Source organism: Sinocyclocheilus anshuiensis, unplaced genomic scaffold (assembly GCF_001515605.1).
Source record: "Sinocyclocheilus anshuiensis isolate Anshui unplaced genomic scaffold, SAMN03320099.WGS_v1.1 scaffold676, whole genome shotgun sequence".
NCBI lineage: Eukaryota > Metazoa > Chordata > Actinopteri > Cypriniformes > Cyprinidae > Sinocyclocheilus > Sinocyclocheilus anshuiensis.
The window spans coordinates 907883-924813 of NW_015558579.1; positions in this window are offsets into that span (position 1 = coordinate 907883).

Consider the following 16931-nt stretch of genomic DNA (forward strand, 5'->3'; position numbering starts at 1 on the left):
CGACTGTGACGTTACAGTCGGGATCACTAATAATTATGCCCCCAACATTTGCATATTTGCGTATGTGAAGAAACAAGCGAGGATAATAGCGAAAATGGCAGATCATGGAAATAAATGTTTTGTTCCAGGCTGTTCAGGGGATGTGATGTGCAGGGATGGGTTGGTGTCTGTATTCAGAAAGGCACGGAAAACAAATAACGTGCGTTCTAATAAAATAACGCGAGCCACTAAAGGGACATGGTTAGCTGCTTGCTAGCGGTAGCCTGTTACATTACAGTACATAAGATTTCACTTACCACATAAACAGAGTAAGGAGAGATGACTGAGGATGATGGCGAATGATTTACAGATCCTGAGCACCACTGACAAGCATCTGATCTTGTAAAATGTGTGGTAAGTAATGCCGCTGTAGTTTACACAGCACGTGCGATCGCAAATCTCCAAAGTGAAAGTAAAAAGCATCGTGCATATTAATATGCGGCTCCCTGATGCCCGCATTTTATATACAGTATAATTACCCAACGATATAAATGCGAGAGACAGTATTGAAATATATATTTTCCCTGTGTTTCCTTCCTGCTGTGTGAGCTACTGAAATGAGACGCACTGTGAAACAGCCAATCAGAGCAGAGCTCAACATTATTATTCATGACCCTTCCAAATAAGGTAAAAACAGACATTTCACTCTAGAGACAAATCCTAGGGTTGTAAATGGACATGTAAAACAGTTTCTGGAGATTTTTTGCCCTTACCTAAGCCACATAACTTCTATGTAGATATCAGAGAACAATTTCAAATATTGTATCAATGCATTCTATGGCACCTTTAAAGAGCTCAAGCATTTAAAGTGGCATACAACATAACTGCAGTGCGCTTGGAATAAACAGCATGTTATCGACCGTTGATGTGAACGCTAACATTATAGTTATCTTTATAGTTATCGTTCTTGACCTTTAGAATGCATAAGTGTGCTAATTTTAACAGAACCAATATCTTCAATGGCACCCATGTTTAATAAATCCTTGGAGACCTGGTTAAAAGAAATTAAATTAAATTTGCACCTGCCTATTAAAATGGGCCTGCTTAAGCTTTCTTTGATGCCTCATTTGGTGCCTTTTTATCAGGAAGAAATCAAGTTCAATTTGCCTCCCGTAGCAAATAACATAATTTGTCTATACAGAGCCACTGGAATCCAAATCACCTCTTATGTCTTACTGTTTCTATCCTAGTATAATGCATGAATATTCATATTTGCATTTACCATATCCAAGGGCTCCAGCAGAGACACAGAGGGGTCACGGGGAATGGCATTTTCTCTGTGAACTCGGCAGGTGCTTAAGCGCAAGATGTGATAACTAGATGTACTCAATAAGAATGCTAAGGCCCGATGTACAGCATTCGCCTAATAACCCAGCATGCAGTTTATCGCAAGATGAGACTCGTAACCTTCCGCAACCCTTCCTGCTCGCCATCCATCCTCCATCTCCAAAGTTTGACCCTTCCAAGGACACCAACGTGTAATGGAGCACTTCATTTTACTTATTTAGCTGCGTGTGTATGAGCGCTGGACAGGCCTTAAATTGAACCGGGGCACACCGATGTTCAATTGTCATTTACTCAAATGCCACTTTGCACAGCTTGAAGATAATAGGGCTACATTTACCATACAATTACCAGATTACCTCTGACACCTGTACCATTTTAATTTCCCCAGCAACAGTGTAGAGGACAAGTCACAGACAGGTCTGCCGCTGGGTTTCATGCAAACTGTTTGCAACAAATGGATATACATACATAAATGGACATTATGTGTGTAGGTGGTTGTGTTCGTGTGTATATGTTTACGAGGTATCATCATTCCACAGCTTACCCAACGTAAGATGGAGAGTAAACAGTGAATATCCAGGGGGTCTTCTTCAGCCATCACACTAATGCCCAGCAGTGCTCCCGCATGACAGCAGCAGATTACTCTCCAAATTAGGACTCATTTACAGCAGCTGTTGGACCAATTTTACTCGGGGAGGGAGAAATAAGCTCTCATCCTGTCTAAAGTGATCTGTAACCTACAGCATGGCCTTGAATATGTATTAGATTTGTTTGTGAAGCGGATGGGAGCGAAGAGGGTAGACTGTACTGTAGTTACTTGCTTGCCTGCCTTTTCTATGAAGAATGAGTACAAATCATGAAGTGGATTGTTAATTAACCATACTTTAAAAAAAAATGTTGTTTAAAAAAAAACTTATGAAAGTCAAATGAGTCAAGGTTTGTTTGCAATACCATTTTGTTTACATGCTAGTACTACAAAATTAATATTTTTCTTTGTTACTATTTATTTATTTATATTACTAAATGTTTACAAGGTACAAAAACATGTCCAAATCATATTTCAGCCCAAAAGGAAAAGGAGAAATGTTTTGAATAAAGACAATAAAGCCCGTTTAAGACCACTGAGATTTTCTGTTTCATATTGTCTCTTCATGACAATATATGTGTAACAGTTTTGAGATTGGCTTTATACTGCATTACGGAAATGCAGAGGTAAATTAGCATAATTTTCCTTGAAATAAAAATCCATAAAATTCCAATAATCCTAAAAATGTACTTCATTTTCTTCAAACCAAATATTTTGTCTTGAAATATGACCTGAAGATGTTCTTGACACGTTTCATGAGATTTACTCATCAATAAAGGTGGAAAGTCAGTAATATGACCAGATCAGGAAGTAACTCTGTGTCCCTGGCTTCTAAATTCTGTATGATGGACCTGAGGCACATACGGAGACGAGACGACGGCCAAGCAATGGTCCTTCAGTTCCATCAGAGAAATCATTTGAGTCAATTCACTCACTGATGAGGCATGAATATATGTGGCAAATTCTGTTCGGGAGTGATTTATCCTAATTGTCACACTGGGACCTCCTATTACACTGCTGCAGAACGGGTCACTGCATTAGAAAATTAAAGCTGAGGCATTCATTTTAATTCTATTTGTAAATTTTTGCCTGTGGGATGAAGATGTGCTGAGCATGTATAAATGCCTCTATATGTCCCCAGAGTGGGCCCAACGTTGGCCTCTCAGAAGCATTCACCTCTACGTGTCCTGCCCCGTTCCGCCGTGTGAAGGGAAGCAGACCCTGGGTGGATGTGCTTTGTTTTATGTGGAAGTGTGGGTGTACCTGAGTTCTCCTTCCTCTTAGTTCCATTCACTGCTTTTGTCCCGTGCGCCAAGATCATCATTTCCACATTCACTATAAAGTCAAACCAGCAACCAGGAGCATGAATCGTCTAGCCGTATCATTTACTGTATGGATGGTCCTGCTCTATCTAACCTTATTCCATTCCAGAGGTATTAAATTATTCTCTTTGAATTTAATGGAACATTAGGGAATCAGTCTGAAATTGATATCGGGCACAAACTATTACTGAGTTAATTATTGCTCCGGGTACTTTTATAGCACTGACTCTACATATATATACTCTATTTTTCTGTCTGGGCATGGAAATATTCAGGAAAAATTACATGTGATTAATCGATATGGTGATTTGATAGAGACGGAGCAAAGCTGTTAATATCCAAGGGGCTGGAAAATCACTAATCAGTCGGACTGCCACCTCTAACTACATTTTGTGAGTTTGAAATAACCTGGATGAGGAAACATTCGAAACAAACACTTACCCTACAGAAAGAAAGAAGACTTTAGTGCAATTGCAAGAAGAAAGAAACATCTATGAATGTTTTGAGAAAACAGCTTGCTCATTCAATGAGATATTGTGGAGAAATTTCAGTGGTTTGTTGAAGTGGTTGGTTTCTTGAAACTTACCACTCATAGATTATCAGACAAAGAACTGCATCAATGACTTGCATGTGGTGTCAACGGAATACACTGAAAATGTATCTTTAAATGTATCCAACAATTTGTAAAAAAGACAGTGAGAAATGCCTGGTTAAGTCACCTACTCAGGTTCCTACTTATGTCAGACTGTGTCAGTGGTTCTTAATCGGGGGTCAAGATGACTTAAAATGATTTAGAATAAGGCAAAAACAACTGCAAATCAAGATATTTCTTCAATCCATCAACTTTTTTTTTATTTGGATGTTGTTGTCTTTGTAGAACCAGGTTTCCTACGGTCTTGAAATTCAATACAAAACAAAATAAAATAAAATACCACAAAGATAGTTTATACAACTCCTGCACTATATTTTAAGTCTTATGATAGCTATGATAGACTCAAATTTACAGCAGTATTCACTGATAATTATTGCCTCAGAAATATTATTCACATTTGATTTCAAATGTAAAAATTTCAGTCCTGACCCTTTATGCCAATTTGACTTCACTGATGCTTAAACGGCATTGGTTTTGGATTAAAATATGCAGAGAATAGAGAATCAGCTTTGATATTTCCTTTAGATATTTTTAGTGCACATTTTTAAGCACAACATTATTTTAACACAAAGTAGTGTTGGTATGCAATTGATCAACAGAGCACCTACAGAAAGAATACATTAATTTCCAATAGGATACCCATATGTTATGTGGGATGTGAATGGTGTTATTGTGGCAAAAAGCAATAGTGAAAAAAAAACACCTTTGTAAAGTATTTTGAGGAGACAGACAGGGCAACGCTGTTCAGTTCTGACTAAGATATCAGCAAAGTTTTTCTATTTCGGCAGTCACAAAGGAAACCTTTTTTTCTTAACTCCGCTCTCAGAACACAATCAGTTTTGTCCAAATGGCCCCTTTGGATAATGATCAATTGCAGTAAAGCTAGCAGAGAGTCTGGGATAACGAGATCCCGTGTCCCTTTTATTCTGCCACAGTGCTGGAGATGTTCAGGTCCAGCTGTGGGAATGACAGATGATGAATAAGAAGAGAGTTTTGCTGGAAGAAGAGAATGGGAAAGCTGTTTTATCAGTTGGAGTAAAAACGCAGTGTAATGTGCACCCTTTTTTCATTAGTCCGGTTTGCTGCCCCTCCGCCTATGTCTCTGTGACCAAATATGAAAGAAGCCCGAAATGAGATCACGACAATTGGAAAAGTTTCCAGGGATGTCATTCAAATCTAAAAATAAGAGGGCAAGTCCATTATAGATCTTGTGGCCTGAAAAGAGAAAACTGATGTTATGGGAAAGTAGATAATCTGAGAATATTATTTGACAGAAAGAGTGCTATGAAGATTTCCAACATACAGTAGCAATAAAACCGAATTAACACCAAATTACATTAAATTAAATTAAATTAAATTAAATTACGATTTTTCCTTTGTTTTATTTTATTGTTGTTTTTCTAAGGTATCCAGCCAGTATGTAAATGACAGTCTTACTTGTAAATAAGCAGTCTAGGAGTGAGGCTGTAAGGTACTGTTTGGGTGATTTTCAATGATTTTGACAAGTCCACCATAACTTGTAATAAATATGGTTGAATTCTAATGGTAATGTCAGTCTTGCAGACAGCTAAAAACTGTTATTTCTCCTTATCTCCATACTCCAATGGGCCCAAAGCAGGCAGTCGGCAGCCCTCATGCACACCTCACTCTGAGTGACAGCCTGCCATGTACCGCGGTAAAAACAGCACAGCCAATACCTCACAACCTGACAGTGTCAATGGAAAGTAAAAGCTGGCTATATGATATGAATGACTGCTGAGCTGTATTTTATTCCAGGGGGCTGCTTTTGTAAACCATTGTGTTTACAAAAAACAAAGCTCCAGATTTTAAAGCCGCATTATGAGCAGAGACCTTAAACGCCTGAGAATCTAAATGAAATTAAGCCTTCAAATATTTCTTGTTCGCACAATCTCTTTCTCTTCACGTCTTTGGTTTCAGAAACTACAACAGAGGCCCAATAAGTGGGTCGATGATAGTCTGCGCTTGCGAGCCTTGTCATATGTGCCATATGATAATCATTAATTCACTCGCTCCACTTCCAGACCAGCCACTGACCCCATCTGACCCAAAAGAAATTGATTCTGCCTCTGAAAATCAGGCATCAGCACAAGTTTCAGAGGAAAGAGGAAAGGGGGAGAGAAAGAAATTAAAGTTCTAATTTTGTTCCAAAACCAAATAAGCTACCTTGCTGCCTGCTGCCCAAAACACACTGCACGATTTTAGCAATCCTATAACTATAAGATCACTGCATGTCACACTGTGCGACATGGATCTAATAAACTTGGCTACGATGTGTGTAGACTGTACGATGATGACACCTATTGACTCGATGCGACGCACGTTACTATAGAAGAATAAAACTCCATCAGCATGTGCTAGTGGTAAACAAAAAGAGCATGATAAATCACACTTTAGCAGTTGTATTTTTTTATGTGTGCTGAAAAAAAAAGGTGAAGCGGTGAAAGAGGAAGGCATAAGAGCTTGAGGTAAGCAGTTTTATGTTTTAGTGCCATGTCGCGTTGATTTTATGTCGCATTTTTATTGGCTGGTCAAGATTTTCTGTTTCATATTGTCTCTTCATGACAATTAAGCACCACATTTTCTCACACAATTTTCATTACTGTAATGAGTTGTTTAATTTCCATTATTCTCAATTATGTTTCTCACTCTCATTAGATTTTTTAACTGTAATTCAGTGTTTTAATTACTGGTTTATAGTTAAATAATAGCTGCAACAATATTTTTTACAATTTAAATCAGAATAAGGCAGCATATTATATATATATATATATATATATATATATATATATATATATATGTGTCACATGCGACGCACGTTACTATAGAAGAATAAAACTCCATCAGCATGTGCTAGTGGTAAACAAAAAGAGCATGATAAATCACACTTTAGCAGTTGTATTTTTTTATGTGTGCTGAAGAAAACTGGAAGCGGTGAAAGAGGAAGGGATAAGAGCTTGAGGTAAGCAGTTTTATGTTTTAGCGCCATGTCGCGTTTTTATAGGTTGGTCAGTAAACTTGGATCACATCAGCAAACACACTGTGCGATGATCATGCTGTATCACAGGTTATATTTGGTGGCAAGACCGTGACAACGGCCTAATGCCATGTCGCGTTGATTTTATGTCGCATTTTTATTGGCTGGTCAGTAAACGTGGATCGTAGCAGTAAACACACTGTGCGATGATCATTCTGTATCGTAGGCTATCTTTGGTCGCAAGACCGTGACAACGGTCGTCTCTGAACCTCTCTCACTGTATGACACAGGACCACCGATTAAGAGCCACGATCATGATGCCAATCTTTCGTCTGGGACAGCCGAAAATCATGCAGTGTGTTTCGGGCTTAAGACAGCATCCAAACTGAAAAGAATCCTCAAATAACAGAGTTGGAATGCTCAACAACTTTGTGGATCATACAAACAACACGTTCACAGAAGAAATAGGGAAGCTTACCCTACAATTGATTTTAATACAGTTTCGTGTTAGCATGTTGCTAAGCTAAGTGTGTGATATCCTATTGAGAAGAAAAATAAACAGCACTCTCAAATGCTGGATAAAAACATCAAATTTTACATCAGATTGGACCATTTTAGTTGATACTCGTCAATTATATTTATACAGTCAACATTTTTCTTGATTTGTCTGCCATCTTAGGTGGATCTTAGGAGATCACTGTAATGCATTCTGGGATTGTCTTCTGCATTAAAGTTACAATACTGCAGCATTTTAGGGAGCACATCTAAAATCCCTTCATAAGGAGCTCACTATAAACAGAGTAGTCACAGAAAGAAAGAAACAGGCAGACAGGAGGAGAGGAGACAGAAAGAAAAAGAGAAAGAAATAGAGAAACACCCTCAGCGCTTACAGAATGAAGCGTACACAGTTTGGTTGAGACAGTGTTTAAGTTGGGAAAAGATAAATGGTTCCAATGAGTCAGTTTGATGGAACAGCTGTAGGAAAGCAAGAGAGAATGACACAGGGTCTGTGAGAAGCTGTAATTTAATAGCCTAATTTCCTGCCCGGCCCTGCAGAAATATCTTTCTGACGATGACAGTTGATGAAAATGCACCAGGATTTGATTTGCTTGCCAGTGGAGGACAAGTTCAGACCTATCTCTTCTCCAAGGTCCCTCAGGCAAGCATGTTCGGGTGGATGAGTTTGTGTCTGACTGAGTTTGTGCGTGTGTGTGTGTGGCAGCTGCATCACAACAACGCATGCATTGATCATTTGTACATTATGAGTTGTTCATTCATGAATGACATAACGCTTCACAAATGTTACAACATAACATTATAGTTTAACCAGTCGCACTGTGTTCTGTTATAAAGGAATAGTGCACTCAAATTCTTCCATTATTTATTCATCCTCATGTTATTGCAAACTTTAATAAAAATAAAACAAACAAAAATTGAAAAGCATTAATAAATAAGACGAAAAATAACTAAATGACAATATTCTTCATCATCATGTCATTGCAAAAAAGGAAAATAAAACAAAATAAAATATCTGAGTAAATAATGCCATTTATTCACCCTCATGTCATTGCAAAATAAAATAGTGGAGTAAATTACAGCATTTATTCAACCTCATGTCATTGCAAAATTACAACAAAACGAAAACATAAAATGAGTAATTCATGTCATTTTCTTTTTTGGTGACCTATCCCTTTAAAGCACAATGACAAAAGACCCAACTTTTTATTTTTCAATACATCCCATTAAATCTAGTCAATATCAGGAGGTAAAATATGGCCACAACATTCTAATGCAATCTTAATCCTTTTTTTCCCCCAGTGGTAGGTCAATAGCAAGTATTCCATACATATCTGCATTACTCTAAGGTCTGTTGTTCAATATGTTGAGTGCACTCTGTGAACTAATAGAAAACTTATGTAAATCAGATCAATAGGATATCCATATGTACACTGCCTACAGCTGTGCGAAGTCACCAAGCAGTTCGCTTAATCTAATAACTGATATCAATAGTTTATTTTGAAACCAAGTGGAGCAAAAAAATAAAGCAGTGTAATTAGATTGGCACGGCTTGCCTTCCCTGTCTTCTCCTTTCTATTCACTTACAATTAATGGCATGTGTCATTATGGCAGCCAAAGGGCGAGTCATAGAGAATAAATTAATGGCATCTCAGCTTAGAGAAAATATTTAATGTTGAACGACAAATACATATTTGTGTAAAGGAGTCGCCACCAGCTTTGATGGGCGATTCTTAATTATGGATAAAGGACGGCTAGCAGAAAAGCATAAGGTTTGTTTTGAGGTCCTTTGAGATGCTGCAAAGTTGCAAACAAGTAAATACGTGTTTAATCATGTTTACTTTTTGCAGCTATATTGGACAAAACAATGATTTGAACGTAAATTCGATAAAATAGGTTGAAATGCAGGTTAGATGTAGCTACATAAGGAAACGAAAATTAAAGTGAATCTTTGGGATTAACAAAAGTAGTGACATTTTCAAATATTCATTGTTTGTAAATTTCAAACTTATGGCCATGTTTGGAATTAAATATTCATATACCGCATACTGTGTGGTATAAACTTAATGCTACCCACTATTTTTTTAAATTTTAAAATAATATAATTTGTAAAATATTACAAAAAAATACATGCTAATAACAATAATGGTTCCAAATATTAGTATGCCATATTGTCACATGACCTCATTATGTGCATGTTTATTCCAGCGAATATTCCAACATCTTAAAAATAAAAATTGTGCAGTTTTATACCAATTTTTGTGGGAAAAAAAACCTGAATGAAAAAATAAATAAAATTGAGTTAAAATTGCACCTTATATTAAAGGGATAGTTCACCCAAAACTGAAAATGTTGTCCTAATTTACTCACGCACAAGATGTTCCAAACCTGTAAGAGTTTCCTCTTTATTCTAGTTTATTCTTCAAAATATCTTCTTTTGTGTTAAACAGAAGAAAGTAGCTCACAGAAACTACAGGTTTGGAATGACATGAGGGTGAGTAAATTATGACAGAATTTTCAGTTTTAAGTAAACTATCATTAATTCCAGTTAACCTCACTGAAAATCCAGTTTGTCACACTGAAAATTGGCGGTGAAGCTGAGATATTTTGGTAAATGTAGTAGTTCATACCATAAAAAAACTTGGAGTAGTTAGTAGTATACTGTACTATTCTGAACAGTCTATGCTTAGAATAGTAAGTCCAAGACCTCATGACTCAACTTGCACCAGCGCCATAGGCTAACCTTCACAATTGCACTTGTGGAGTGACATGTGCAAAGAAATGGCCAGACAAACTCAGCAATTATTTACATTGTGTCCAGTCAGTCAGTCAGTCAGTCAGGCCTGAGTCAGATGGTAGCCAGACTCATAGACAGCAGGTGAGCTCATAAAAGCTTTCCTTCTAGAGCCGGAGGGCACCACAAGAAAATATATTGAGAAAACGTGGTAAGCATGAAAAAACAAGACAACGTTATACAGAGAATAGCAGCAGAGGGAGTCTCGATTTCCAGATAGCATTTCCAACATTGCTTCCTCTCGAACAAAACAATTATATTGGTTGGAAATTACTCCTCAGAAGTGGACACTTTTATTATAATGAAGCGAGACCAAACCTCCAAACTGCTAAGGTGAAATCAACTCGATTTAAAAAGCAAATATGTGTTTATAGCAGTACGCGTCAGATTATGGAGCCATTGTCAGCTCTAATTGCGTTTTGCAAAACACAGCCATTGGTATTCATAGAATTCATGTGTGAGTAAATGCCTCCTTCCATCCACAGCCACATAATTGAGGAGGCTGTACAGAGAGTGTGGCGGACGGGGAGAATCTCTGCCAAAGTATTTGGGCGCAAGTCTCAAATCCATAATTAACCTCCCAGGTCCTTCAGAAGGCCATTATAGTGAGGGATCATGCGAGAGAAACTTCTCGCTTTATGGCTGCAGCTGTGTCCCCACTACACTTAATGTGTTTATTTACAGGTTCCTCAGCGTGTCCGCTCAAAAGGCCCTTCTCAGGTGATAGAGCAGCCACATACACGCTGGCCAATGCCAGGGCCCAGTCGCCCCTCAGCCAACAGAGGCCTTGTTATGAAGAAAAATGGAGAATGGTTGAGAGCAGAAGCTTCTGGAAGGATGGATGGCTGAATTCCAGTCTACGACCTCTTTGTGCATCTGCAAGGACATCTGTGTTGTTTCTGAGGTGCAGGTGCATCACTCAAGCCATTAGAAGATAGGGATACGTCACTGTCCTTACAAATTGACTTGGGAAGAGAGACTTAATTACAGACTTGAGAGATAAAACTGGCTTATTCCTTTAAAATGTCTTAAAACACCTCAAATGGAGCTCTTTGGGATTCTCTGCAGAAATCAGTTCACAGGTAAGCCAACAAGTGATTAATTACTTTAACAAACAACTGCTAAACTAGTACAACATGCTGTTCGTCAGACATACAATTACCAGCAGGACTGTAAATGGCACCATGTTTACTGCACTCCACAGCACATATAAACACACACTACTGTTGCTCATTTGCCAGCACAGTTCAAACAACTGGACTGAGCTAGTTTGTCTTAACCAGACTGTCATTTGATTGGCTCTTAAAAACCACAGAGTAATAACTACCCTAGTTGTTTTTGTGTTCATCTTGGTGCCAGGCATGAAGTTGGAAAATTTTGTCTCTATCTACATTTTTGCAAAACACACCTACGCAGTTCACTGCAGTTTCCAGCTGAAATGAACACAAGTGGCAGTAAAACACCAACAACTTTTATTCCTTTTCATACAAATTATGATTACATGGGCAGAATATCAATAAATAAGGACTTATTTTTGTGCAACTCCACTGCATAATGTTATTTTGACATTTTCATCACAAATGTATGGGTTTTCTGACATGGTAAACTTGCTCGGTAGCTCACCTGGTACCGCATTGCACCAGTCCTGTAAAACACAAGACTTGTATAACACTTAAAGAGCTCAAGATTTGTAGAAGCACGCTCCAGTATAATGGCATGGTTGCTTCAACAAATGCATTTTCCACTCAATGCGTTTTGTTAACATTATAAATTAGGTTTAGGGTAGGTTTTAGAGTAGATGGTACATTATTTTCAAACGCGAAAATGTTGTTCCAAACCCATAAGAACATAAATTAAGACATTTTTGTCATGCTATTTTTGTTTTCTTTGCTTCATAAAATTAAGGTTGATGTCACATGGACTATTTTAACGATGTCCTTACTACCTTTCTGGGGCTTAAATTTGGTAGTGGTGTTGCTGTCTATGCAGTGACAGAAAGCTCTCAGATTTCATCAAAAATATCTTAATTTGTGTTCTGAAGATGAAGAAAGGTTTGGAACAACATGAGGGTGAGTAATCAATGACAGAATTTAAATCTTTGGGTGAACTATCCCTTTTAGCACCATTTAGTGGACATTTCATTTCTGAACTGCCACAATATGTAATATTGTAAATATAATATAATATGTAACCAATGTAATAAAACCGTAATAAAATCTTGAAAGATTCAGATCGGTTTCAAACTGAACACGCTTTTTTAGCTCCACTCATTGGACATTTTACTTTGTCAGTGTTGCAAAACGTGCAAGAAACAACATAATATAATTTTGCAGATATGTCGCAACAGGTATGTTTTTCCAATAAGCCTGGGTTGGAAGTTTCAGAAGTGCTAAGAATCTTAGAAATTAAAAATGGTTCCTAAAACTAGATTTGTTTCTATAAGAACATTTGGATAATCCTTCCTATTCCCATGCAGTTTAATCTCAAGCAAAACTCATTAAAACCGTAAGAGAATATCACAAAAGACTTTCAAGCCAATAGGCTCACCACTAACATGATTAAATCATTGATCCCCCCATAAAGCTGGAGGCCTCAAGGTGCAAAATGACCTTTTAATAAAATCAGGGAAATCTGGTTAACCTGAAAATAACTGATCAAAGTTAAGGTCAGGTGACTATGGTGGCATTTTATCCATGTCGCGGTGAAAAAAGGTATTTATTTATCCTATTTTTTCTTGCAGCAAGTAGATTTCCTAGTGGTCTGAAGGACTAATGGTAATCCTGTACGAGACAGAGCCATCTCTGATTTTCATTAGGCCCAGAAGAAGGATCTCCATCAAAGTCCACATCAGCTTTCAGGGCCATGATTCTGGGCAAGAGCACATTTTCATTACCGTGTTCTTAACCGTCACCGGACAAACTGGCTGCTGCCCTCAATCTGGAGATCACACATATTTCAGAGCGGCTCTAAAGTGCATGAGGTTCAGATAGGCAATCAGTCCACATCCACAGTGCTGAACATTAAAACAGTGAGGAGGATTTAATCATTTTCATCTTGAATGTAGCAATACAGCAAAAGCTTACAAGGAGGAATAGGAAGTCTTATAATTTCGTAAGCTTGTTCTAAGGCAGCATTGATTATATTTAGTCCAAAGTGAAGACCCTCAAAGCCTCACGCTTTATTAAAATTGTAAATGAAGACCAATCCAAGGGATCGGCTAAAAAGCTCTTCCCTCCTCTTCAACATTCTGCGGATCTTAATTTTCTTCCTATATTGCCAGAAATAAATTTCTTATCTGAGAAAGCCCCTTTTTATTAATGACACTAGATGAAATATCACTTCATTTCAAATTTAATTACAGGCCATAATATTTCCTTCCCTGAACCAGCTGTTAATATTATGCAATTTTTGAGTACAAATGAATATGCCATGTTCAGAAACATTAACATTTATTGGTTAGGCCACCCGAGGAACTAGTGCCAGTCACACGTTCAAAATATCAAGAATCAAAATAAAGTCAACCCGATTCTAAGGTTATACACATTTGGTTTGGCATAAAAGTTTTGTATTAATAAATAGATAAATTAAATGAGAAACACAGATGTTCAAAAGTTTGGGTTGAGCAAATTTGTATATTTACGTATTGAAAAGTCTCTTATGTTCATCATGGCTTGTTATTACAATTATTATTACAGTTTAAATTAACCGTTTTCCATTTTAGCATACTTAAAATTTAATTTATTTCTGTTTATTTATTTTTATAATCAAAGTGGAAACAGTTGTGCTGCTTAATATACAGTACTGAAAACCATGATACATTTTTGTCAGGCTTTTTCAATGGTCAAAAGTCAAAAGAACAGCATTTATTTCAACAAAATATTTAGTAACATTATAAATGCCTTTACTGTCACTTTAGGTCAAACTGATTGAATATATATACATATACACACACAAAGGAGTTATCTGTTTTTGTATTATATACAAAATTTGTAGTATATACATGTAATATATATATAATTTTTTTTTTTTTTTTTTTTTTTTTTCAGAATATGACCACAAATCAGATTAATATATGAATACTCTTGTTCATGTAAGCATAAAACTAATTTTTTGGCAACATTTCATTTTTTTTTTGCTGAATTAATTAGGGATCAATTTTGTCAATTTGTATAAAATTTCTCTATTACCTTATAATTCCTGCCACCATGTTGTCTACAGACTCGAATGCAGTTAAAATCTTTGGAAATAAAGCACTCGCTTCTGTTTTATGACCAAAAATCTAAAATTAAAATGTAAAATAACAAACACGCAATAATTTAAGCTAGGAGGCATTCATCGCTTAACAGAGCCAGTAAGTTCCAATACATTAACTGTCTGTTACTGTCATTGAAATGAGTTAGGATGCACAAAAAGAGGGATGCTGATTCGGCAGTTTGCTGCAAAACGCTGCTGCTGGCTACATTTTGATGATGAGAGATGAATAAAGCAAATATGATAAATTAGACGACACATAACGCTACTCTAATTAATTATAATTAATCATTTCAGAGTGTTCTGAGGCGTTATTCTAAAATACGGGCTGGTTGATGCATTGCCAGAGTCTGGAACAGTTTGCAAATCATCTCATTACTGAACAGAAACTGATCTGGGGTCAGTCCAGTGATGGGAGCGTTTCTGAATGTGGCCTGCTTGTTCAGCTCCGCAGATGGAATTTCATCTTAATTGACAGTTATCTCGCTTCATTTGTCATGCAGACAGATGCTTCGAAACGGGGTCTACCTATAATAGTGGCTCCAAGGCTGCACACGGGTTGTCGGAGTGAGAGGTTGAAGATGTTATGAACGATGCCCTCTAGATGGGTCAGTTAGCATGTCATGGTGCCCAACTCTACAACCATTCCTTTCTGTGTTTTGCACTTGCACTCTGTATTCCTGAAACGCAGTGTTTTTAATCTGTCCGAGCATTGATCCACAGACTGCGCTGTCAGGGAAGGCCTTTGTTTCAGCATGCTACCTTTCAGCTGTCATTTACTGACAGAGCTTAGACACATCCTGTGTAGCTTTAACAGGAGAAAACCACACACCTCTGACCGTTTAAACCCCTCATCTTTTGCTATTCCTCTGAGCAAGAGCCCCTTGTCCATTCACAGGTTTTGTGAATGGACCTAGGGACCGCTCTATCGAGAGAAAGACATTCAAAGACAGGTACGGATATCCAGCTCCTGTCCAGATGTCGATCGAGCCAAATGGTCCTGGATTTATTGTATGAGCTCCTCATGCATTGTGCATGTGCAGTAAGAGCTGGACGCAGAGCAAGCCAGTGGAGTCAGCAGTTTTACACCTATTGGTTGTTTTTCTCAACAATATGTTCAGACAACTGTGGACATGAAAAAAATAAGTGTCTTCTCTGGTTCCTTCAAGCATTTGGAATTATTTTAAAGAAATAGTTCAGCCATATATGAAAATTCTCATATTTCACCAAATCTGCTTGTTCCAAACAAGTATTTTTTCCCCTTCAAAAATACCATAAAATCATCATACAATCATCTGACTGTTCCGTGAAATAGCTTTGTGCTCATAACTTAGAGAAAATCGTTCCATATGCTGCACCCCTCATATATCATTTAGGGATTCTCCATCCCGCATATTCAGACTGGCGCATAGCATTTAGTTACAACATATCTGAGAACAAACACTTTTTTATTATTTAAAAGACTTCTGAGGTACACTTTCTGGAACTTGACAAACTACACCAGCAGAAGTGTCAAAACCCCCTTCTAAAACCAGTCAACAGTCTGAAAAGACTTTATTTGTGACTTTGTTTAAAATTTTTGTTATTTATTTTCGCAGTTGAATGAAAATATTCTTCACAAATATTCATTATGTGTTCCACAGAAGGGAAGAAGGTATGTTTGTAATAAAATTAGGGTGAGTAAATAATGACAATATTACAAATAAATAAATAAATAGTTTGAGTGAAACATAATACCTTTACACTACACTACCATCATCACTGATAATATAAGAACACAGAAAAAGGTTCTTGAGTGCGAAATCCGCATATAAGAATGATTTCTGAAGGATCATGTAACCCTGAAGACTGGAGCAAAGGCTGCTGAAAATTCAGCTTTGACATCACAGGAATAAATAACATTATATAGAATTTTTAAATACAGAAAACTGTTTTAATAATAATAATAACAACATTTAATATATATATATATATATATATATACACAGTGCCGTGTAAAGGGTTTTGCACACTTTCTGTAAACCTGAGTTAAATTTCACTAGACACACCCAGGTCTGATTACTGCCAGACCTGTTGAATCAAGAAATCACTTAAATAGAACCTGTCTGACAAAGTGAAGCATGCTTAAAGAACATCATGCCTAAATGATCTAAAGAAATTCAAGAGCAGATGAGAAACAAAACAGTTGACATGTATCAGTCTGGAAAGGGTTATAAAGCCATTTCTAAGGTTTGGGACTCCAGCGAACCACGGTCAGAGCCATTATCCACAAATGGAGAAAACTTGGAACAGTGGTGAACCTTGCCAGGAGTGGCCAGCCTACCAAAATTACTCCAAGAGCACTACGACGACTCATCCAGGAGGTCATAAAAGAACCCAGAACAACATCTAAAGAACTGCAGGCCTCACTTGTTTCAATTAAGGTCAGTGTTCATGATTCAACAATAAGAAAGAGACTGGGCAAAAATGGCATCCATGGGAGAGTTCCA